Source organism: Prinia subflava, chromosome 4, assembly GCF_021018805.1.
Source record: "Prinia subflava isolate CZ2003 ecotype Zambia chromosome 4, Cam_Psub_1.2, whole genome shotgun sequence".
Lineage (NCBI taxonomy): Eukaryota > Metazoa > Chordata > Aves > Passeriformes > Cisticolidae > Prinia > Prinia subflava.
In genome coordinates, this window is record NC_086250.1 from 6,602,892 (window position 1) to 6,626,036 (window position 23,145).

General features: G+C 40.6%; 1 long non-coding RNA gene across 1 annotated transcript; it reads right to left on the bottom strand.

Annotated features, from left to right (window-relative positions):
- Positions 1-7,016: 7,016 nt before the first annotated feature.
- On the bottom strand, positions 7,017-20,961 carry LOC134549303 (uncharacterized). The gene is made up of 3 exons (XR_010080055.1): positions 20,453-20,961; positions 13,589-13,678; positions 7,017-7,634 (listed from the first exon to the last, which is right to left on the bottom strand). It is a non-coding gene; the product is annotated as an uncharacterized LOC134549303 (long non-coding RNA).
- Positions 20,962-23,145: the final 2,184 nt, after the last annotated feature.

The following is a 23,145-nucleotide window of genomic DNA, read 5'->3' on the forward strand; positions in this document are numbered from 1 at the left end:
TGCTTGCGGCCTGTCCAGGCCTTTTATAAAAAGAAAAAGTGTTCTTTTCCCTTCTTAGCTCCTCACCCTACCTCTGCTTTCTCTGGCTTCTGTCAAAGACACCCATGGGCAAAAAAATGCAGCTGTTTTCCTTCTTGTAGGCATCCCTAGCCAAACACACCTCCTACTAGATCACAGCACCTAATCAAAAACACAGGAATAAAGTTTGTTTTCTTAAAGGGACTACTAATTAAATACCCTTAGAATCAGTTAGAATCCTAGAATGCCTTAGGGTGTCTGTTTTCTACAGCAGAAAGGTAAATACAAAGGCCTTAGGCTTATTAAAAATATGTGACTGGCTTAATGTTGTGGGGTGTGCCTTTTGCACCAGTCAATAGCAACCACCTTTGCTATGTGAAAGTCACGCAAGTTATCCACATGAGGTTGTATTTTTCTTACTATATTTATTTTAGTAGTAGCTAATAGTGATAGCCTGCAGTGTGTGCTGATAAGGCCACATGGGGTGTGAATATCTAATGGTGAAAATGAGTTCTCAAGTTAGCAAATATGAGCTTATTGAATGCATTTGAGTGTCTGTCTAATGGCTGAGTCCTAGATTACACATACCTGACAGTCCTGACCCTGCCAAACCTGTGTGGCTGCTTACAGCCTGTCAGAGGCCAGCATTGCCTGAGCACTTCATGCTCTCTATGTGCATAAACTACTGCAGGAACAGACTTTGTAACTCTGAAGCTTTGGAAGTTCTATTCAACCCACTATAAATGTGTAAAATACCCCCATTTTTCTCATCTGTTCCTTTATTGATAACAAGAAATTAAGATTAGTAACAGCTATATGTGGCAAATGAATGTTATATTTAGTTTGAAGACATAGGGCATGAAATGCAGATTTTTGAGGAAGAGATTAAGCAATTTAATAATTCAAATCCTATTTTACTCTTAAATTGGGATATTGCCATCTTTGGCAGTCTGATGTTCTGCTGAGGGCTTGCCTATAGGTCAGTGGCCTGCCAGGCAGTTTATATGCAAAAAGGAATTCTGCAGTCTTTACTTAATTGCCTCTCTAACTGCATCAAAGCATTCTGACTTAGAACATGGCAGTTTAGGGCCTCCCATTACAAACTGTGTTAAATTGACCAGCTTGAAAGATAACTCAAAGTTACTTCTAGAACTTCCTCATGTTCAGCACAGGCCTGATTTTGCTCCCAAGATTAAACATACAAGCTACATACTTAGAAAAGTTTTATGTACAGAATGTTACAAGATCTTTTTTTCAGCTAAAATGATGCTTTGGAATTAGATCTCTGAAAGCACAGCAGAATACTTAAGGTTGTGCAGTTTTGAAGTTAGAGGTGTTCTACGTGTTCCGTTTTGTTTTGCTCTTCCCCCTTTCTTTGTACCAGTTTTGTTACCCCTGCTCCTGCTTTCATCTGCTAATTGCCATGGGTTATACTGAATGAAAGCCAGAAAAGCTCAGCCTTGCACTGTAGGAATAGGAACACATCTGAACTTGTATGCAGAGCTGTCAGCCCAGACTGATCCCTCTCCTCTTCAGCCAAAACCACTGAGTCTTCTGCCTCTGAGCCTTTTATCCCAGGCTGTTCCTGTGCCGTTCCTGTCAGGCTAATTATCTCAATAGCAGTGACATATGAACCGTAACCTTTGTGGAAACAGACTTCTGAGATTTACGAGCCACTTACACAGAATCCATGGCTCATTGTTTTTCTTGAGCTGAACTTGTGCCCAGAAACCCTCAACACTTACAAACCTGCTCAAAGCTCTTCACCAGCTCAGCAAGTCTGAAATCCATGTAGGAACTATTTTTTCACATAGCTAAGCTCTTGGATAAGAGGGAAAGAGGCAGCCCCTTGACAAAGGCAAGCTCCTTGCAGGAAAGAAGCCCCTGCCAGGCTAGGTAGGGATTTTCATTCAGGGCATGGGATTCTGCTGAAAAAACTGAACTGGCTGGAAGCCACCTCAGGGAGCAGTGGTGATCAGGGCTTTGACAGGCCAAGTATCTGCTGACAAGTCTGTCCCAGGGAGTGACACAGCACTGCTTTCCAGGGGAATCTTACTCGATGCCAGATATTGCTAAATTCCTTGACATGTAACCTTATCTGTGTCTCACCTTTATGTGCCTGCACTCTTGAGCCTCTGCGTGTCACAGGCTTTGAGTCCACAGGCAGCAGTTGCTAAACCTCTTTGACACAAAGGATTTCAGAACTGTGAGGGTGTAAGTCTGCCTGGGTATTACCTGTGTCCTTTGAGAGGACAAATCTGATGGAGAAGGATTGGGTGAGGCCACAGGGCTGGGAGCTGTCCTGGTGCCACACCGAGCTGCCAGGAAAGTGCCTGTCTGCCACCCACTTCAGGTGGTGCTCAGAGCTTGTGCAAGACCTGTTTGTAAGCACAAAGAACAGGTTTCAGCCTGCCTTAAAGAGAAAGGCAGTAACAGAGGGTTTAAAAATCCACTACAAAGCCCAACAGGCAGTAACAGAGGGTATAAAAACACATTACTCCAAGAGAAGTGATCAAATCATACACAGTTTATAAATAATGCAGTGATTAAGTCAATTCTTTTGGGGAAAAGATATGTGATCACTTTCTGAAAATGAACTGGTATTTCAGAATTAATTTCTAAATAATTATGTTGTAATTTGGAAATGAGCTTTTTTAACTCCTGAGTTAGTGTCTATACTTCTAGAAGTATAGGGGCAAATCAAATCTGAGTATGAGTAGCAATACTATGAATGCAACTAGTAATGATGTAGTCTTTTTTTTTTCTTTTTAGAAATGTCTGAACAATAGAAATATCTAGGTATTTTACAAATACCTAACCAAAAAGGTGTTTGAAAAGTTCACAAATTTGATAAGAGTGTGATTTTACTTTAGTGGTTAGTAGATTCAAGATAAATAAGATGAAGAACATCAATCTGAATTTCACAGCTTTAATGGCTTATAGAACACTGAGGATTACTTGATTCCACGAATTTAGGCAGAAACTTTTCCCTCTTGTGACATGAATTTGGTTGCTAAGGCCAAAAGAAATTCTGTATTGCAAACATCTCTTCCTCCTTCACAGCTGTCCCTGCCAATCCACCCAAAGTGTGGTTGTCAGGAAAATCCTTGCTGTAGTCAGTGCTGCATGTCAGGAGTGCCAAGGGTGCTGCCTTGCCTGCTGTGAGCTGAAGTGCTCACCAATGCACACACCCAATCCTGCCTGCTACAGGGACTCTTGAAGCTTTATGCACATCAGATGCCGAATTCTAAACATTTTTTTCTTGCATCTTACCAGTTCTTTGTGGAAACATTAAGGGAGAAAAGCAATCTGCTGTCAGGAAGGTCTAAAGTTTGTCCATGTAAGCACCAAGTGCCTGCAGGGCAGGGGTTTCACGTGCTGGATCTCTGAGCCAGGCACAATCCAGCAAATGGGAAGACTTGTGAAGGAATTAGTGATTGTTTCCTTCTCTGTCCATGGGTGCTTGGCTGTGTGTTAGCCCTGATTGTGCTTTCATTCACAGTGTCATGGACAGCTGCCAGAGATTCTCTTGATGAGCTAGTTTGATGTCATGCTTTGTTCCAAAGGAACAGCAGATATGTTTTTTCTTAGTCTCTATGCTGTAATATACTCAAGTATTTCATTAGAATTATGAAATAAATCAAAGAATTGCTAACAGCTTCCATTAGGTAAATCTTATGTGAAGATTGTAGCAAATCTAATAAAATAAAATGGATATAATCAGAAGCAAAATGAAAGAAAAATGTTTCCTTCCTCATGGTAGACTGTTGTGTGTAGTGGAATCTCTGCTGAAGACAAGCTGGGTGGATTGTAGAAATGTTAAGACACTTTATAACAGAGTCTATAAAAAATAGCCATCAAAGTCAGCAGGATGCTTGGGGAAATATTGATAAGAGCATGAGGATACATGGAGAGGCACATTTGATGTTCTTCTTGATCACAGAAATAGTCAATTATTGTTCCTCTCAGACCATTACATGCATTTTTATGAATGAACAAAATTCTTTAAAAGAAATATACATTCCTTATGACATCAGTATTTGAGCCAAATAGAAATAAACCCACAACTCTGAATTTTGGCTATTTGGGAGATAGTAATTTCCTGTATATTGAGAGACAAATGTATACTTGTTTGTGGTTTCCAAACAAGTGAAATAAATTACAGCGTAGAATTTCCATCTCTGTGCATATTTTTTGTTAAGAAAGGCTGACAGAAAATAACAACAAATAAAAATAGCTGTAATATTTACTTGGCACTGGTCAAGTAACTGCATAAGAACAGTGCTGGATCTGGCTTGATAATTCTAGCTCCAAGAATTCCCTGTGTGTACAGTGTGTAATGGGTAGAAATATCACAGGTACCTCAAAGTAAGCTGGTTCACATTTGATGGCACCTCAGGAAACTCTACCTAGGCAAGTTCAGCTGAACCTGTGCTTGGCTGGAAGCTGCTCTGCAGATGCCACTGGAAAATGTAGCTCAGCCTGTGCAACTGAGAACTCCTCAGACTTGGACAGTATTTATTTTGCTGAAGAGAATAATGACTGCACATTTTGTCATATTAGCTGCTTATAAATCCAGAATTTACAGCAACACCAAGGACTGAGATCAGGACTTGACCAAAGTTATTACGTGGGTAAGTAGATTTTAAAAGGAGAATTTTAATATTTTTATATTCTGTAAAAATCAAAGCAAGCTGAATTTAACATGCTCTCTTTGTATTGATGCTGAAATGAGAAGGCAGGGAACCAGTCATGCTGGGCTTTGGGTTTGTGTTGCTCTTTTTAATTTCTGTGTATGCAACAAAATGAACCTTAACCAAAAAAACCCCAGACATATTAAAATTATTTTAATTTTAGATGTATTACACTGTTTCAATGGAGAGACCTTCTTGTTATTGACATGTGTTTTAAGTCAATGTCTTAGCTGGACAGCAAAAAATGCAATGCCACCATGTCTTTGAAATTATTTCTTCAAAGTTATCATGCATTTGTAGAGTGATTAGTCTTTAGGAAAAGTCAGTGAAAAGATATCAAAATCTTCTAAACATTCAGACATATACATGCCCACTCATCCCTTTTTATTACTCAGTTGATTTAGGATTGTGTAGAGAACTAACTTGAAAGAATATCTCTGGTTTAGAAACCGGGTGTGTATCTGGTAAACATCTTCCAGGAAAAAAACTCATCTGAAACAAGTCTGGAATTTTGTGCCTGGACAAATTACCAAAAAATATAATAGATATGAAAAATGTTTAGTTCTTGCTTTATTACACAGATATTCCAGATGAGTGCAAATTTTTTGTGAGACTTTCTGTGCCTCAGCCTTTCAACAATCAAATGAGTAAAGGCTTTGACGGCTGCATTTCCAGCTGGGATGTATTGGCTATGTACCAATGGAGCTGTGCAAGCCTAAAGTGCTAAGGATATGGCCATGTGTTAGTAAATATCATAAATCTTTAATATAACCACCTTGTACAGATATATTAGTCATACACTATCTGCTTTTCATGGCATGCAGTGTGCTTGGGTTTTGGCTGTTAATGAAAGTGAAGTGAAATTTCACAGCTGAATTTCTAAGAGGCTCATGAAAGTGAAACCTGAAAGGACAGCTATAGAACAAAACATTATTTCTGGAATGAAATTCGCATTCTATTGTAGTCACACTCTTCATTTTGTGGTTCTCTGATCTATGTCATTCCCAGCAGGAACCACCACACTGTAACAGTGTACTGCAGAGCCCTGTCTGTACCACAGTAAAGCTCAGCAAATACATTAATAAATCAAAATAACATCAGCTGTGGACTCCACATCTGTATACACACACAACAGGTTCAAAACACAGGTGAGCTCATTTCTCTCAGCCACTTCCTTGCTTTACATTTCCCCTGAAGGTGATGCAGGACTAGGGACAGCCAGGTCAGGGGCAGCTTGTCCCTCTGGTTATTCATCCACAGGGCACAGCTGAATGGACACAGGAATGGGGCCTCTGAGCAGGGAGCAGTTTGGGCCTGAGCTGATTTGTGACCAGGGAGCTGCACAGATCCCTTCTGGTCTGTGCGAGGTCCCAGCAGCCCAGCACAACATCCTTGTGCTGTGCTCTCTCGTTGTTACAGTCCTGGCTCATTAATGACCATGAAATGCTTCCTTACAGTTGTCCCCTTCATGGCTCCTCATGGCTCAGGGAACCCATGGCTAAAAGAGACGGGGACCAGACCTGAGGCACTTAACACCACAGCAGTGCTTCATCTTCTCACCCCTTTACTCCATGAGTAAAAACTTTCAGACTTTCAACACACCTCACTCCCCTTCAGTCCTGCTTACACCAAGAGTTAAAATCCTCTTTGAAACCTTTGAACTGGCATGAGGAGCACAAGGCTCCAGTGAACAGCCTGCTGACCTGAACTCTGGCCAACACTGAAGGAATATGGCCAACTAATTTCACTCTCTGCGAGTTTCTCCTCTGCTAGACAAACCTCCAGTGTAGGAAACCAGTCAAAGGCAAACTTCAAAACATATCCAGTTTTTCTAGAACTAGGAGACACAAGAAGAGCTGACTGTAGTGTGACTTATGTAAGCAACACAAGGTACAGAACAGTCAGAACAAAGTGATGTCACTCAGCTTGCACAGTGTGTGGTTAAATGTAGGCACTGCACTGATTTATGGCTGTACCTGCTGGACTCTAAATTTAGAGTACATTCTTGGGGTGTTTATAGGGGGGCAAACCATGGCTGCAAACATGTCCTGTGATCTTGTCATCACTCGTGCAGGAATTCTGATTCTGGCCTCTGCCTGTTCAACCCACAAATGATTCAGCCTGCATGTCTGTCTCTGTGTGTGCAAGAGTTTGTGTGTGCTTGCATGGGGGGCAAGGTCTATTTTATGAACAATATTCACTCTTTCTCTTAAGTGCCTGGATGATACTGCACAGTTTTTGGACAGGATGATTTTTTAATGTGAGATTTATTGCTTTATCTTTATAAATATTAATTGCTCTATCACTGCATCAGATTGTTCTGTCCAGATGAGATTCAAAGTGCTATGATATTTCTCATCATACCCAGTGGAAAATGAAGGATCTGGTTTTCACCTTCCCAGTTGTAAAGATGGAGTTAAATGACTGGAGAAGTAATAACATAAAACCAGTCAAACCCCTCAATTCTTGCCAAGAAATAAAAGCAGTGTCTAAGAATCATATTTCAAGATAAGAGCTGGCTGGGTATGTGCTCCCTTTTTTATTTAGAAAGAAATTCCCAGATAGTGCTGTTTTTATGCAGCTTGAGAAACGTGCTCAGCCTGCTGCTGTGCAGCTTTTGGATGATTTCAGTTTCTATAAAAAGCAGGTGATCTCATCCTCACTGCTTAAAGATGCATCACCATATCTTTTCCCCTTGGCCCAGCACAAAGGAGAATTTGAATTTATGGAGCCTAAAGTGACTATTAAAGAATTGACCTGACTGACAAAGGCATTAGTGTTAACCCCTTCACTTCCAGCCTGTCCAGACTCGTGTCCTGGCACCAAGAGCAGCTGGGAATTGAGATCCATGCAGGGCAGGTGTGGTGCAGCAGAGATGCTTCATTCTCTCTGAGTTTGGGAATCACTCGTGTGTGGCAATACCTGGGGGCAGACAGTGAGTACATGCTCAGCTCTAGGAGAAGTGACGGGGATAGACCACCCCATGCAATCCCTGGTGAGACTTAGAGAGGACTGGTAGCCCCACAGAAGGGAGAAATCCATATTGCAGGCATTTATCAGCATATTTACCAATAGCAGAATAGAGTTTGAACCCTGAATTATATTTTGGCATGCCCACCAGGATTTGGTTTTCAGAAGCACGTATTTAGGTATGCGAGAAATGCTTCAGTCAAGCTATTCATTAGGGGCAAAATATTAAAAGTTCTTTAGGCTCCAGAAACTTCTTGTTGCCAAAATTAATTTGAGAATTTCAGAATTAAACTCAAAGCATTTGCCCTGAGGTTCCTTTCTTTTGCCCATGTGTATGCAACAAGGCAGACTGGTGATAATCTGTTTCACTTTAGCTACCTGCTTGCATTTTCAAAACCTGAGAGTGGTTTTTTTGCAGGGTCATTTAGTAAACCTAGCCTAATCCCTAAGAGGTTTTTTTAAACTAGAAGGGACACATACTGTATTGAAAAAAAAAAAGTGCAGAATGGTGCATTTGATGTATAGATCTTTGTGTGTTCCACAAATTTTTGTCATTAAGCCAAAGCTGAAGAGGAGGTGGACTGGAATGCAGAAATGGTCAACAGAGCTGTACTCACAGCATTTCATAGATAAACAAAAATGCAACACAGCCACATATTTACATTTCAATCCCTTCTATTGCATTTCTTCTTAAGAAACTCCTTAACTTCATCCAGTAGTTTTAAAATAAGCTATGACAGATGACAAGTTGTCCTGAGCACAATAGGTGTCCTAACAAGAAAGAAAGATTTCAAAGTACTTCCAGTGCCTTATAGAGTGGTATTACAGAATTGTTTGGGTTGGAAGGGACCTTAAAGATCATCTAGATTCAAATCCCTGTTATAGCAGAGGGCAGGGACAGCTTTCTATTTTTTTTACCTTTTTTTTTTAAAGCATGACTCTTTTGGACTGATTCTAATCAATGCAGTTTAGGCATCTCAATTTCACTCAGCCAGCATTATTCTTGGAAAGGTTGCTCTATATCAAAATTAATTTTCTCCTGCCTTTAAGGTCAGGCTCAGATCTTACTGCCAGGTTCAGCACTTCTCATTGCAGGTATCACTGCTTATGCATTACATCAGAAAGGAAATCTGACATGGAAGATGATTTCAAAAGAAATTATTTTATACTGTGATTAGTACATGCTGATGTTATGATTTTGTTCTGAAGGGAAGAGAGAAGCTGTGGATCACTTTTGTACGAAGCCTCTTTTCTCTCAGGTTTCTCATTACTCATTCCTCACAGAGTTCAGAAGCTTTCCAAGCACTCCCTAAAAGATGGGATTTCACATAGTAGTGAAAAAACCTGAGCAATTAAAAGGTACTCAAACAAAAATTACAAATAAAAATAGTTCACATGTGAAAAATGTCTTTCAACCAAATCTTTCCAAACTCCTTTTTTTTAACATCAACAAGATCTCAAATATTTCTTAAAGGGAGATGAACAGTGTCCCAAGTCTGATATTTACTGGTAAAATACAGCTGCTTTCAGGGTGCAAAACCCAGCTGGACAGTATCTTCCTGTAAGATTACAGTTTAGAAAGGAAGCCATGAGGATTCTGCAAGTTAAAACACAGGCTAGATGCTGAGAGTAAAACTCTGAATGGTCTCAGCTCAAAGTTGGCCAGTGTTCAACAAATTACAGCTCTGAGAAGTCTTCAGTGACACCAGGGACACCTTCCACTATCCCAGGTTTCTTCCAGCCCATCCAGCCTGGCCTTGGACACTTCCAGGGTTTGGGCAGCCACAGCTTCTCTAGGCAACCTGTGTCTTTCTCACAGGTTTTTTACTTTTGCTACAAGCATTGAAAGCTAAATTAAAAGTGGATTCTTACCCTCCACCAGTCACCCCATTTCCCACATCTGAGGTAGTTTGTTTCGGGGGTTGCTGGCAAAAAAAAATTACAAAGAAACAAACTTTGAAGCAGCAAACTCTGTTCAAGTTTGGAAATAAAAATAAAAATATATAGAAAGAAGTGAAAGAACCAAGTCAAACCATAGTCAAAAGTTCAATTTCCAACAGAGTGGCCACATTAGAATGCCATATTACTGAAATGTGTCTTGTTGAATGCTGTTTTGTCTAGAGACATTTTGACCTATGAAGAACTGGGACTTCTCCTTTTATGCTAAAGCAAAACCTCTCTTCAGAGCACTTGGCATTTATGGATTGTTGAAAACCTGGATGCAGGTATCTTGAGACAGGATGCCTCTTAAAACTGGCATCCCGTTTTACTGTACAAATGAAATGCTGTAATGCTGTGCTGCCTGAAATGACAGCAAACCAGGTACACAATAAAAGCTCCTCCTCCCCTTTATCATGTGATTTATAAAACAGTGTAAGTCTCTTACTCAAAAGACTTATGACAAGAAAAGATAGATATGAGCAGAGGAATGAGTTTCCTGAATGGGTTGTCTACCCTTCAAAGCAGTCATTCTCAGGTAAGCTTTAGAGATCTCTGAGGTGCCTAAGGCAGGACCTCAGAGAGATCCTCTGAAAATAGGAGAGGTCCTCTGAAAATAGGAGAGGGCCTCTGAAAATAGGAGAGGTCCTCTGAAAATTGAGGAGATTTGTGGTCGACTGAGAAGCTTCATTGACATTCAAGAAAAATTTGAAACCTGAGATATAAATAGAGATGGGAAGGTAGCCTTGGGCACTACCAAAGCCCAAGGCTATGCATACTCTAAGTCCATGGTTCTTGCTTTTATTTCCATTTGAAATGAAAGCATAACTCTGTTTGACTAAAACATGTTTTTTTAATTTTGAAGGGTTTTTTTGCCATTTAAAATTAATTCCACAGAGCCTGAAAATTAGGAATACTATCAGTTTCTCTGGAGGTACATACTCAAAGCCAAAGCAGTGCTGCAGATAAAGCAGGTGGGTGTTAGGGGAATGGGAGGTTATCTTCTCCAGAACTGAAATGCCAGTGTGAATCAGGGATTGTCAAGTGCCAGAGGGCAGAAGCCATCCCGATGAATTAGGAGAAACACAATCAACCACTTCACAAAATCTCAGCTTATTGCAGCCTGCAGCAGACCCTGAATCAGCAATACTATTAGCTGCAGTATGTTTGCCATGAGCACAAGAAAAAAGTATTTTCTTTTCCCCTGCTTTTCACAGCTTTTCCTCCTTTATCACACAAAAAAAAGAATCACATTGATGATGCATTTTTGGAAGTTCTTATTAGCTTGTAAGTCAGAATCCCTGAGACTCCTGAAATACACAGCCTAAGGATCAATGAACTAAAGCAGAAGACACCAATACTGAGCTATTCAAATTACACTTTAGTGGCAGCAGTTTTCTCTAATTGCAGAATCTCTAGAATACATTATCATTACTGTATCATTATGTTACATTACCTGAATAACGATTTTTTAAAATAATTGTGAGTCACATCCTAAAAATATGAATCTATAATAGGTCTGTTCAGTTGTCAGCTGAACAGAGAGCATGCAATGGCATAAAGGACACCTGAATTTTGTGACTGATTTTTTTTTTAGAGTTTTTCCTCTTTGCCTGGAACTACAGTGGTTTTACAGTGTATAAAGCTTTTTCACAGCTTTGTTTGTGATGTGAAATGATTCAGGCTTTGGCTAGGACTGCTGACTGACAGCATCACTGGTTTTCCATGCTGCTTGCTAGTGTTCCATCTCTTAAGCAGGATTTGTCCACAGGCTTTTTTTTTCTGTTTGTAAATTTTTATTCTGTTTATTTGTAATAGGTCATCCAGTTGATATAAACTTGGCACTCAGAATTTTGCTTTTCTTAATTAAGTGATTCACACTGTGGCTTTCAGAAACCTTTTCAGTCTCTGTGATAGTGTTGACTCACATTTTTGCTCGTTTCTTCCAATTTTTTCCCCAGTGTATGCTCTTGACACTGCAGTGTGAGCATTAAGTGAGGAGGGCAGTGCCTGTGGCAGAAACACCTCCCTGCAATGACAGAGTGCTCCATCACCCACTTCAGAGAGCAGAGGACAAGAACAGCTTGGCAAGGCACACACACAGAGCAACCACCAAGTGCTGACTCTGCCGTGAAAACAAGGCAAAAAACCCCTCCCTGAATTATTTCAGAGAAGCTGACAGGAAACGGCTGTTTTGAACAACAGCTCAGCCCTCCAGCTGTGCCAGAAATACGTGTCTCCATAACGAGACATGAAAGGGATGGGATGTTCCACTACTGAGATTCCAATTAGCTAAAATGGGGACAAAATTGGCTAATACTTAAGCTGATTCAATCAGCTGTCTTTAAATTTAAATGCCAGACTAGTAATCATTTCAAGCATGTTCTCAGCCAGGCAGTTGTGACAGCCTGAGGATGAGCCAATTCAGAAGATGCATCCAGTGAAGCTGATCCAAAGCTGGTTGACATCACTTGATTTCTATCTTTTTTTTCTTCTCTCTTTTTTGTCAATCACTTGTGTGTTGAGAATTCGCAGCAATTTACCCATCAATGCCAAGACTAACTACAATTAACACACATAAAGATATTTCTTACACACCAATAGCAAAATCTTTTTATTTGTATTTTCCTAGAATTCTAGGCATGTGACCTCTCTGCTAGTTTTTGTAGCTAGCTCACTGTGGTTATGAACTCACAGAGCTGGAATTGTCCACTCAGTTCACACCATGAGTCACCTTAGTTATTTAGTGTGGCTATACTGGACCAGCCTGGAAGAACTGGGAGAAGCTCACTAAAAAAATTACAAAAAACCTGCCAATAGTAAGACTCTCTCTCTAAACCAGCTAGTTATTAACTGCTTTGTATTCTTCACCTTTCAACAACTACTGCAGTTTCACTGTACAGTTTGTAGCCATGAAGGGGGAGGGGGAAGAATAAAATCTGTAGCCCGACAAAACAGTCTCTTCATATCTAAAATATTAGAAATCTCCCTTTTCAAAATGTCCCTTAGCTGCTTACCACAGGGTTTTGTACATGAGAAGATGTGCTGTGTACCCAGGAATATCTTTGAGCTCTTCCTGTGGCTGGCATCTGTGTTTAACTTTTGAACCGACTGATGTTTTATAGAAATGCACTGAATCTTCTGAATGTGCCATTACCACTGAGAAATATTTCATGTTTATTGGTACCCATCCAAATTAAGCTTTGAGTACTCATTAGAGGTATGATGTTTTAGTTTGTTGTCCAATTCCTCAGCACCTATTCTTTACTCACCTGCAATCATGGCACACTGTGACACATGCCTACCTGTTCCAGAAGCTATTAGAGCTATTTTAAGAGGTATGTATGTTATTTTTTTGAGACATGCAAAGCACCAGCTATTATGTTTCGACTGATATTTTCAATGATGTCCTCATTTACATATTCATTCTGAGGGTTGAAACCCATGAGTGAGGTCCCTGTGGTGTTGCACAGTACTCTCAAACACAAACCAAGTAGCTTTCATTCGACATTATCTGATTGTTCTCCAGTACATCTTCCTAAATTCCCTTTAAACTACAAAGTGACAAGTACAACCAGGAAGATGAATGTTCTCTCTGTCTGCTAGAGTACAATTCCTTAGGGCAGATCACTTAGCAAAAGCCATTTACTGGGGTTTTGTCATTAATTATATTTGCTTTCTATATGAAAATAGGATAAAATATCCCATTTTTAAGAGCTACCCAGAGCAGTGCAGAGCAGAAGATACTTTGCTGGAGGGTCTGCAATTCCAGGATTTGACTCTTCTACTGACTTCCCCTGTCTGTTGGGATTTTGTTTTTCTTTTTAGGTCTTACTGAGACACTTTCTTCCACCACTTTCTCTCTGCAATCTCAGTTCAAACTGTGAATTAGATCAGATTCTTAATCTGGCAAGAGATAATTAAAATAGGTTCTTGGAAAGTGAAGGGCAAAAATGATCTTTACATACCCAGAAAGACAGGAGAGCATAAGCAGGACTACACCACATCACCATGTAAAATCTGGCTGCTCTGTTTCCTCTTCAACCCTCCAAGGAATCCTGTGGCACACACAAACAGGATTTAATTTTATTGCAGAAATCTACCAAGCCTGACTTGCATTAATAGATGTTGTTGTCATGGGAGAAAAATCTGGACACTATCCACTTCTGTTAGTTTCTTCGGTGTTTTGCTCTTAAAAGATTTCTCCATGTCAGAAATAGGACTACAACTTTTCAGATGTAATTGAGCAGCCCTTCTGCATTTTCCTGAAATATTCTTGAACATTTTATTAGGTGAAATTACACTAAAATGTATGTTTTGTCCTAACCCAGATGCTTCACGTTATCATGTGACTTCTGGGAGAAACAGCTTGGTAAGTGTCAGGGCTGAGTAAGTACATCTGAAAACAAAGGGCTAAAAATAAAGCAGAAGAGGAAGAAAACCAGGAGGGGAAGAAAATAGAAAACATCTACAAATAAGAAGAAAATACTCGATCTTTTTAATCACAAAGAAAGAAAATGCAAAGTAATACAACAATGACCACGAATTCACCATGATCTGCAAGTTAACCATATTACAAACAATTTTGAGTTGTAAAACTTGATATAGTTCTATCAGCTAAAGTGCCAGTCAAAACCAGCAAGCTCTGAGAAAGCATTCAAGATTACTTTGAAGCTGAATCTGAATGAACAACTAGTCTTCCCCAAACTATGTTACCTCTAGTCATTCCTATTGGAATTAAATTCCAAGATGATGAGTTCTTAACTCAAAATCGAAATTCTTCCATCACCATTACTCCTAGGCCATGCTTTGCATATTTTCTACATTAAAACAATAGAGTTTCCTTTCCTCAGTATTGTTCAGCAGTGGGATTCTTTTAATTGACTTTTTTTTTAATTGACTTTTTTCTCTTGATGCTTAAGACTGCTCACTGACATGTTTGTCACAGCAGATACTTGGGCTTCACCTCTTTGTATCTCATGTACTTCAAACAAAGTTTATTCAAAAAGCAAAAAGCCCTCCTGTCGAGTCACAAGGTGCACAAAAAGACCTCCTTGCTTTCTAAACTTCTTCTCAGAAAGAGAAGGCCAGGATCCAATCCTAGCCCTGGACTTCGTAAATGGTTTAAGTTTTAGAATTTTGTTCCACACCTTTTAATGATATCAAATTAGATACATTTATATAAAAGTTAATTATTTATTATGCTAAATATTAGAAAATAAAAATTAGACAAAAATTGTACTATTTTATCTTAACTTCTAGAGTTTGAAAAAGTGTTAGCTATATTAAAATCATACATTATATTTTTATGTACAAAATTATTATAAAAATCAGTCAGAAGTTAGTTAACAATATTAAGCCGAGCACAATATTGAATTAGATATTGATTCTGGAAAGAAAAATTGTTATTATTTAATTTATGTATGTCTGGAATGGCTAATATCCTTGTTTGTTGTATGAGGTACCACACCATTTTATATATATACATATATATATACAAACAATGACAACTATATTGTAAGAACAGAGTATAACATTAAACTCAGAATTCCTCCTGAGGCTGGAAACCATCCAAACAAGTAAATCAGGATGTTCCCCATCCCATTATTACATCCCCACCTTATTACAAAGGTATAGACACACCCTGGGAAAGGGGGAATGTCAGCATGTACCATGGGAAAGTGCCATTCAGTAATGGCACATAACATAATAGTGTTCAGTAACATAATAGTCTGGTTGCTTCAGGGGGATCAAAGATATAACAAAACTCCCATATTATTCCAGTCAGGTGTTGGAAACTGAAATGTTATGGTTTATGGCTTAAAGTTCTGCCTGTTACAGCAAAACTGTAACAAAAGCTGCAGAAGGACCCCCAAGCCCTGAAGGGGCCTCCTGAGTGAGCCCTGGATTGCAGGTTGAGGTCTGGGCTGGGGAAGAAGAATATTTCCACAGAAGGATTAAGCCCAGCACCCTCAGGGTGGAGGCTGCTGTTGCTTTTTATCTTCTTTTCTGTCAGAGTCAGAGTTAAAGGTTTGAGACAGTATTTTGTGTTCGGACTCAGATGTTCATTAATTCTTATCTATATTACAGTCTCACAAGCTGTGAGTTCTACCACACTTCTAGCTAACAAAGTAAAAAATGGCTCCTCTCTCTTTCTCTACAAGGCCTTTGAAGGATAAACAGTCCGGTTAAGAAATGACACCTAAATTATTTTTACTTTAAACCAAATAACCAACCACCCATGGCCCGCACTGGGGATTTTTCTATCCAATATAAAATACCACACAGACCCATGAAGAAGAAGGTGAAAAACGACTGGCCTCCATCCCAAAACCTCCATCTTGCTGTATATATATTACTATAATCTAAACCCCAAACTCTAAGTTTTCCATGCTGTGATATCACACACTTCTATTCAAATTGCACACCATAATGCCAGAGCTGTCACTCAATTTTGGAAGCTTTTCCCAAGGCCTCAAGTCAATGCAGTGTTTTCTTGAGGGTCAGTGCCTGGCAGCACAGAAAGTCTGAAATTCTCAGTGCCCAGGGTTCCAACAGGCTACAGCCCTGGCTGATCAGCTGCCAGGCTCCCACAGACCCCACACCAAAGTGGGGAGGAGGAGAGGTTTGGGTGTGTGCCACAGCCTCTGCTCATGGGCACTGCTCGCCCATCCTCCCTTGCTCAGACTGCTGCAGGGCCTCCCACCCAGGGAAAGCCACCTCTATGGGACTGCCACCTCTATGGGACAGCCACCTCTATGGGACAGCCACCTCTATGGGACTGCCACCTCTATGGGACAGCCACCGGAGGGGCAGCACAGGGGTGACATGTCCCACCCCCCTGAAGGGTCCCCAGACCCTGCACCAGAGCACTGCCTGTTATGCAGAATGATGGAACCCACCCAGAGCCTTGCAATATTCAGTGCCAAACTGGCCCTCCCCAGGGGAGCACTGCCCATTCCCACCTGCCCAGAGGTACATTAATCCTTTGGATTCCAGATTTTTTGGTGGGGGACCTCATCACCAGGGAGATCAGATGGAAGGAAACAATGAGACATTGGGACCCACAGAGAGATGATATGTTTTCTACTTAACCTGTCTCTGTCATTGTCCCTTCCCCACCCCCTCATTTTTCCATTTCTTTCTTTTCTTCCTTTTTCCTCTTTCTCTCTCTTTGCTTCTTTTAGTGTTAAACTTTTTTTTTTTTTTTTTTTTGATATTGACATTTAGCCATGTTTGGTTTCAATCATGTTTTGGGGAATATTTCGAACCTCAGGATTTGTAATCCACAGACAGCTCACTTGCTCCTCTGTAATTAAAGCAGATTGTAACAATTGGGACCAAATACTTTACTAAACCCTTTATTTGTTTCCCAAACATGAAATGTTCTCTTCTGTTCTGTCACTTTGACTTATGCCTTGCCTTCTTCACCTACAGCCAGGGAAAACTCCTCAGCTCCTCTGTCATCCCTTGTTCTGCACAATCATGCTTTCCACATCACTTGTTATTACCACATCCTCTTCCTGCAGCACAGTAACAGATCTGATTTCATAATCAGATGAAATCCTCTGTGAGCTCCAAAATTAAGTTCAGGGAGGAACCTTTTCCTTCTGCTGTGGCAAACATAAAAAAACCCCAAACCTCTCTGCCTTTATGATTACTGTTTTCAGATCTAATTTCAGTTTCTCATTACATCTGCTATAATTTATCTCCACTTGTTCACATTGCTTTTCTTTATATTCCTAAAAACTCACAAGAATTAGTTCTGATTCTACCACATACAGCCTCAGTTTTTAATTCCTTTTTTATTTTCTTTTTCCACCCAAGAGGGGATAATGTGTAGGCGCAATTCTAGGATTTGACATTTGTGGCTATCCTAACAATGTTTTTCAGATTATACATTAAAAGTGACTCCCCATTTTAGCTTGTATAACTGAGACAAATAGGTAAAATACCATTGTAAATGTCAAATGGCATTATCTCCCCACTGAATTTTTATATCCCACTTTCCATATAAAACTGATATAGAACCAAGGTATCAGAATAGCTGTCATTATAAAAAGATCTACATATATTTTCAAATGTGTTGTCAGTATTTCAATTTTTAGTCCTCAATACAACCTGTAAAACTGATAATAATGGGAAAATTCTATTTTGAAACCTGTGATATCAGAATGAAATATTTTTCCAGGCGGCTGCAAGCATGTATAAAAAATTCTTGTTATTTCACACTACCAAGACTTTTTAATGTATATGTCAGATAGCAAAAAATAAAAAACTTTAGTACTTGTATGTACTTGACCATCATATTAATAAAACCTAATTCCCTTTTATAAAATTCCACTGACAAAAGCAGAGGACTGCATCCAACATAATTATTGCAAAAAAAATCCAGTATTTGTTAAAGAGCGTGTTGAATATCATCCAATCCCATGGGATACAGATGCAACTATTAGAGCTAGTTATATATGCTTATTTTAAAATAATAAAAGCATGACAGCAAAATAGAGCCTTCCACTGTGGAAGGACATGCTCAGTATCTCCACAATAACACACAAGGTTTAGATTTTCTTTGTTCAAGAAATGCCTAAAGGATCTAAGGAAACGTGAAGTGCATATGTGTAAAATCAATGTTCCTCCATGAATGCTTCTCTCCCAGCCATTCAATTTGCACAAATAATACCACATAACCCACCAAACATCAGATTTGTTTAAAAACTTTTTGCAGTTCTTTGATGCTGTATGTAATGAGTTTGCAGAATATCAGTGCAGTTATTTGTGTTTGTGTTTTCAGGCTACATGGAATGCAAAAGATCTATGCAAATACATCCTCTGGCTGCACCTGATGTGGGAAAAGAAAAAAACTATAAGCAAGATAAGAAAATTTGCTTTGATGATTTCTCATTAGAAGTTTTTCTTACTTAACTGTCCCATCTCATCATCCTCCTGGTCTTACTGGTGGTGTCACAATGCTGACTCAGGTGCATGTGCCCCAGATTCTCACGGAGCTCCTGACACATCCTTGCCTGCTTTGCTTCCATCCTAGAGTTCCAGTTAGAGTTCCAGTGTTACTCAGCACCTCTCTCACAGTGTGACAAAAATGTTGGAGGAATGCAAAGTACAAGAATTCTCAGCACAGCAAGTCTGCAGACCCACAGGGATGAGCAAAGCAGAGCCAGTACCACCCCTCATCCTTGCTGCTCTGGTGCCCTCTGCTGCAGTAGCCAGAGGCTACTGAGTCCACCTGGGCAGGGACAAGAGCCTCTGCCAAGTGCCACATGTTGCCACCTCTTTATCTTGCTGTATTTCCATTTCTATTCTGTCTAAACAGAAAGGCAGAGTATGACCCTTTACCTCCTTTCCGTCCTGCAGTTGTACTTAGACTTTGTTCTTTTTGAAATTTATTCTTTTCATTCGTAGCATTTCTGCACCACATTTTACATCAGCCTTATACTGAGCTTCAGAAGATCACATGTGAGTTGAGATGATAACAACTATGAGAACTACATTTTATAAGAATTCCTCTATGTGTGTGTGTACAAAAGCATTAATCACTTAAATTTGTAAGGTAATTTTGGTTCTTTTCTGGAAGATTTCCTCACGTGCTGTAAGAATGGGGGAAAAAAAGAGACAAGTAAGGCAACTCCCTACCATTCTGATGAGAATTTCCTCTTCTAAATTTATTTTCATCCCAATATTTTCAGTTGCATCTCTCTCTCATTACTGTACTGGTAGAAAGTGGTCACACACCATTCCAGCATTCAATTTCAGCAGGAAACACCTGTAATTTGTGAATTGCAAATGTACATTATAATTTGTTCCTGTTGTGTATGATCTTCTGGTTTTGATAAATTTTCACCAAGAGCGACATCATTAATCCTAAAACTTAGATCACTTTTTTAAATTTGACATTTCAACCACTAATTTCATTTTCCAGCTTGCTTAAGAAGAACATAAGTTTTGCGAAAAAGATGTTATCTTTTATTGTTAATTTTGTTCAAGCTTGCTTGAAGGCTTTAATAATCTGACATGCCATATGATACTGCCTATCCTTCTTTGATTCCAGCAGGTGAAGGAGGCAGCAATTACAGAAAAACAAAAAGGAAAATCCCTAAAAGGAATCAGTAAGTTGAGTGAAAATTAGTAACTACTGCAGGAATTAGCTCTTATTACCAGGCAGAAAGAGATAATCTTTGTGGCTTTGCTAGTTAACTATTTTTGAGGTTATTTTTCTACATAAGCTACTGACATAATTGCTAAAGAAACAAAAGTGAAAGGATCAGAACATCCTGTGAGCACAGATGGAGCTTACATTGTGTATATATTTTTAAGATATTAAGTTAATTTAATTTTAGCAGGAGTGTCATCAATTTTTCAGAGATGAATAGATATTTTTTACATGCTCACTGAGGTACATAGAAAGCTGTGGTATTAGGCACAAGTTTTTGGCCTGTTAACAAACCTCAACTATGTTGAGAAGCACATTTTTTGTCCTGTTAGGAAAGTTTCTTATTCTAACACGTAAGGCCACAGCATCTCCAGTTTGTTTGTCCTCAGTGTTTTTGTCCTCACCTTGCTTTTGGTGTTCTGGTGACTTTGCTGGGCAAATGTGCTTCCTGCATGAAAAATATGAGCCATAAAATAAGTTTTGTAAGGCTGTAAGGGGAAAGTGAATGGCAGTGATTGTGGTGCAAAGGAAGTTTTCAATTATCAGGAGGAAGATCAGTGTGAACTGCAGCTGGATACTCTTTGATTTAGATTAGATATCAGAACGTGATCGTGTCAGAATGTGATGGTACATACATAGAAGTGAGAAGAAAAGTCTACAGTACCTGTGTGTTTGCTGTAGTTTTATCCTGGGTTAGCCCAAAATGTTATTCCACATGTATCTGTGCCCAAAATTTGTTGTTGTCTCCTCAAGACCCTGAGGGCAGGAAGCTCAGGGGAGGCAGGGTGCTGTGGAGGGCACTTTTTAAATCAGTGCTCTCAGGCAGTCCGGCCCTTTTTTCTGCGTGGCTCTGGCTTCACTGGTCTTTGCTGAAGCAGAGGCTTTTATCCCTTTCTGGATTCTCTTTTATATATATATATATATATTTTTTTTTTTTTCTGTCTCAGCGAGTGCAGCCAGCAGTTTTGAGCTGCCTTAGGGCGAATTGCTCCGGTTGCCTCAGGTGGCGCCGCTCCAGAGAAGCGGGTCAGGTCCTGGCTGAGGCGGGAGCTCCGCTTCGAGGCAGGAGGCGGGAGCTTCTCTTCGAATGTGCTTGTTTTGTCTTTGCAAGTGTAGCCACACATAATGACGGCATTTTGCAACGAGAAACTGTTTCGAAGTGAACTTGGCGAACTCTGCAAAAAAAAAAAAAAAAAAAGCGAGCGAGTTCCTGGGCCCAAGGCGCGCTGTGGGGGCGCCCTCAGGCCGCTCCTTTCCCGCTCCTCTCCCGCTCCTTCCCGCTCCCCTCAGGCGGGTGCAGCCCCTGCAGCGGCAGTTCAGCTTTAAACTCTACCTGATAACGTTATGTGATTGCTGAAAAGAAAAATGCACAACAGCAGTCTGTTCGGTGTGGTTTATAGGCCACGAGGGGAATGTGCAGGCCAGCTGTGGGATTTTGTTCTTACGCCATTCCTATGGGAGCAGCAGATGGATGTTTTAAGGTTTGAAAGTGGCTCTGTGAGGGTGAAAAAACGAGATAGTACCTGTAGCTGAGGGGGAAGGTGCAAGGTCCTAGTGTGAGGTATGTGTGTGAATTGTGGCCTTGAGAAATAATTATCCTTCTATTGTGGCCCAATATTTTGTTCAGTTACATGAACAAGTTGGTCTCAGCTTAGCTGAGAGTGATAATGGTGCATTATGGATGAGTAGGAAAGTGCAGAGCAGCATAGTGTAAGGGCAATTCCACCAGCTGCAAAGGGAAAGTGACTGTCAGTGTATTGTGATGAAAATAAAAGCTTCTAAACCTAAGGCCCAAGTGACCTCTCTGTCCTGGCCCTTTCATCTGTGTGAGTTACAGCTGGAAACTTTACAGCTTAGATTCAGAAACTGCAAGAGTCTGATCGTATGAGTACCTGAGAAAGAAAGTGCATAGCAGCGGTGTGTTTTGTGTAGTTTATAGCAGCAGGGGATGGAAAAAGCAGGTTTTTTGTTGTAGTACCTCTTCTTTAATGGGAACATCTGTGGGATGTTTTATGATTTGAAACTGGGATCTAACAGTGAAAAAATATGATGGTACACACAGCTGAGAAAGAAGGTGCATAAGCCCAGTGTGTGGTATATTCATGAAAGGCTGCAAGGCAAAGGGGAAATTGAGCAACTGTGTGTGCTGGCACATTTTCCTGTGAGAGAAGTGTGTCAGACTCTGCAAGACTGAAAATACATAGCTGGTACATAGCTGAGGAAGCTGTGCAGAAAGCACCATGGTGTCTGTGGAGTTTACAGCTTGTAAAGGGAAGAAAATTGCCATTTGATGGAGGATTGAATTCAGGTTTCCAAATGTAAGGTCTGAAAAAACATTTTGTTCTGTAGAGTGGGTTTACCCCAGCTGGATGCCAAGCACCCACCAAAGCTCCTCTCTCACTCGCTTCCACAGCTGGACAAGAGAGAGAAAATATAATGAAGGATTCATGAGTTGAGATAAAGACCAGGAGAGATCACTCATCAAATACCTTCACAGGCAAAACAGGATTGAAATTAGAGATGTAACTTAAATTTATTACTAACAAAATCAGAGCAGAATAATGACAAGTAAAATAAAACCTTAAAAACACCTTCCTCACACCCCCCTCTTTCCCAGCTCTGTCTCGTACCCCAGTGGTGAAGGGATCAGGGAATGGGGGTTATGGTCAGTTCGTCACCTCTGTTTCTCCCACTGCTCAGGGAAAGGAGTTGTTCCCCTGCTGCACCACGGGGTCCCTCCCATGGGAGACAGTTCTCCATGAACTTCTCCAACGTGAGTCCACCTCACAGGCAGCAGATCCTGCAAACTGCTGCCCTGTGAGTCCATCCCATGGGCTAAAGTCCCATCAAACTGCTGCAGCGTGGGTCACCCCACCATGGGCACAGTCTTTCAGGGACAGGCTGCTCCAGCGTGGGCCCCTCGTCCCACAGGCCTCCCCTGGGGTCACAGCCTCCTCTCAGGCACCCCCTGCTCTGGCACGGGTCTCCTCCATGGGCTGTGGGGGGATCTCTGCAGGGCACAGCTGCCTCACCATGGGCTGCCCCACGGGCTGCAGAGGGATCCCAGAGCCTGGAACACCTCCCTCCTCCCCCTCCTTCCTCACTGACCCTGGTGTCTGCACTGTTGTTCCTCTCACATCTTCTCACCCCACTCTGGCCACAATTACAACCGTGCAAGGACTTATTTTCTCATTTTTTCTGAAATACCTTATCACAGAGGTGTCACCACCATTTCTAATTGTCCCAGCCTTGGCCAGTGGTGTGTCCACCTTTGGAGCTGCCAGGGACTGGCTGTGCCAGACATGGAGGGAGCTTCCAGCAGCTTCTCACAGAAGCCACCCCTGGGATCCCCACCCT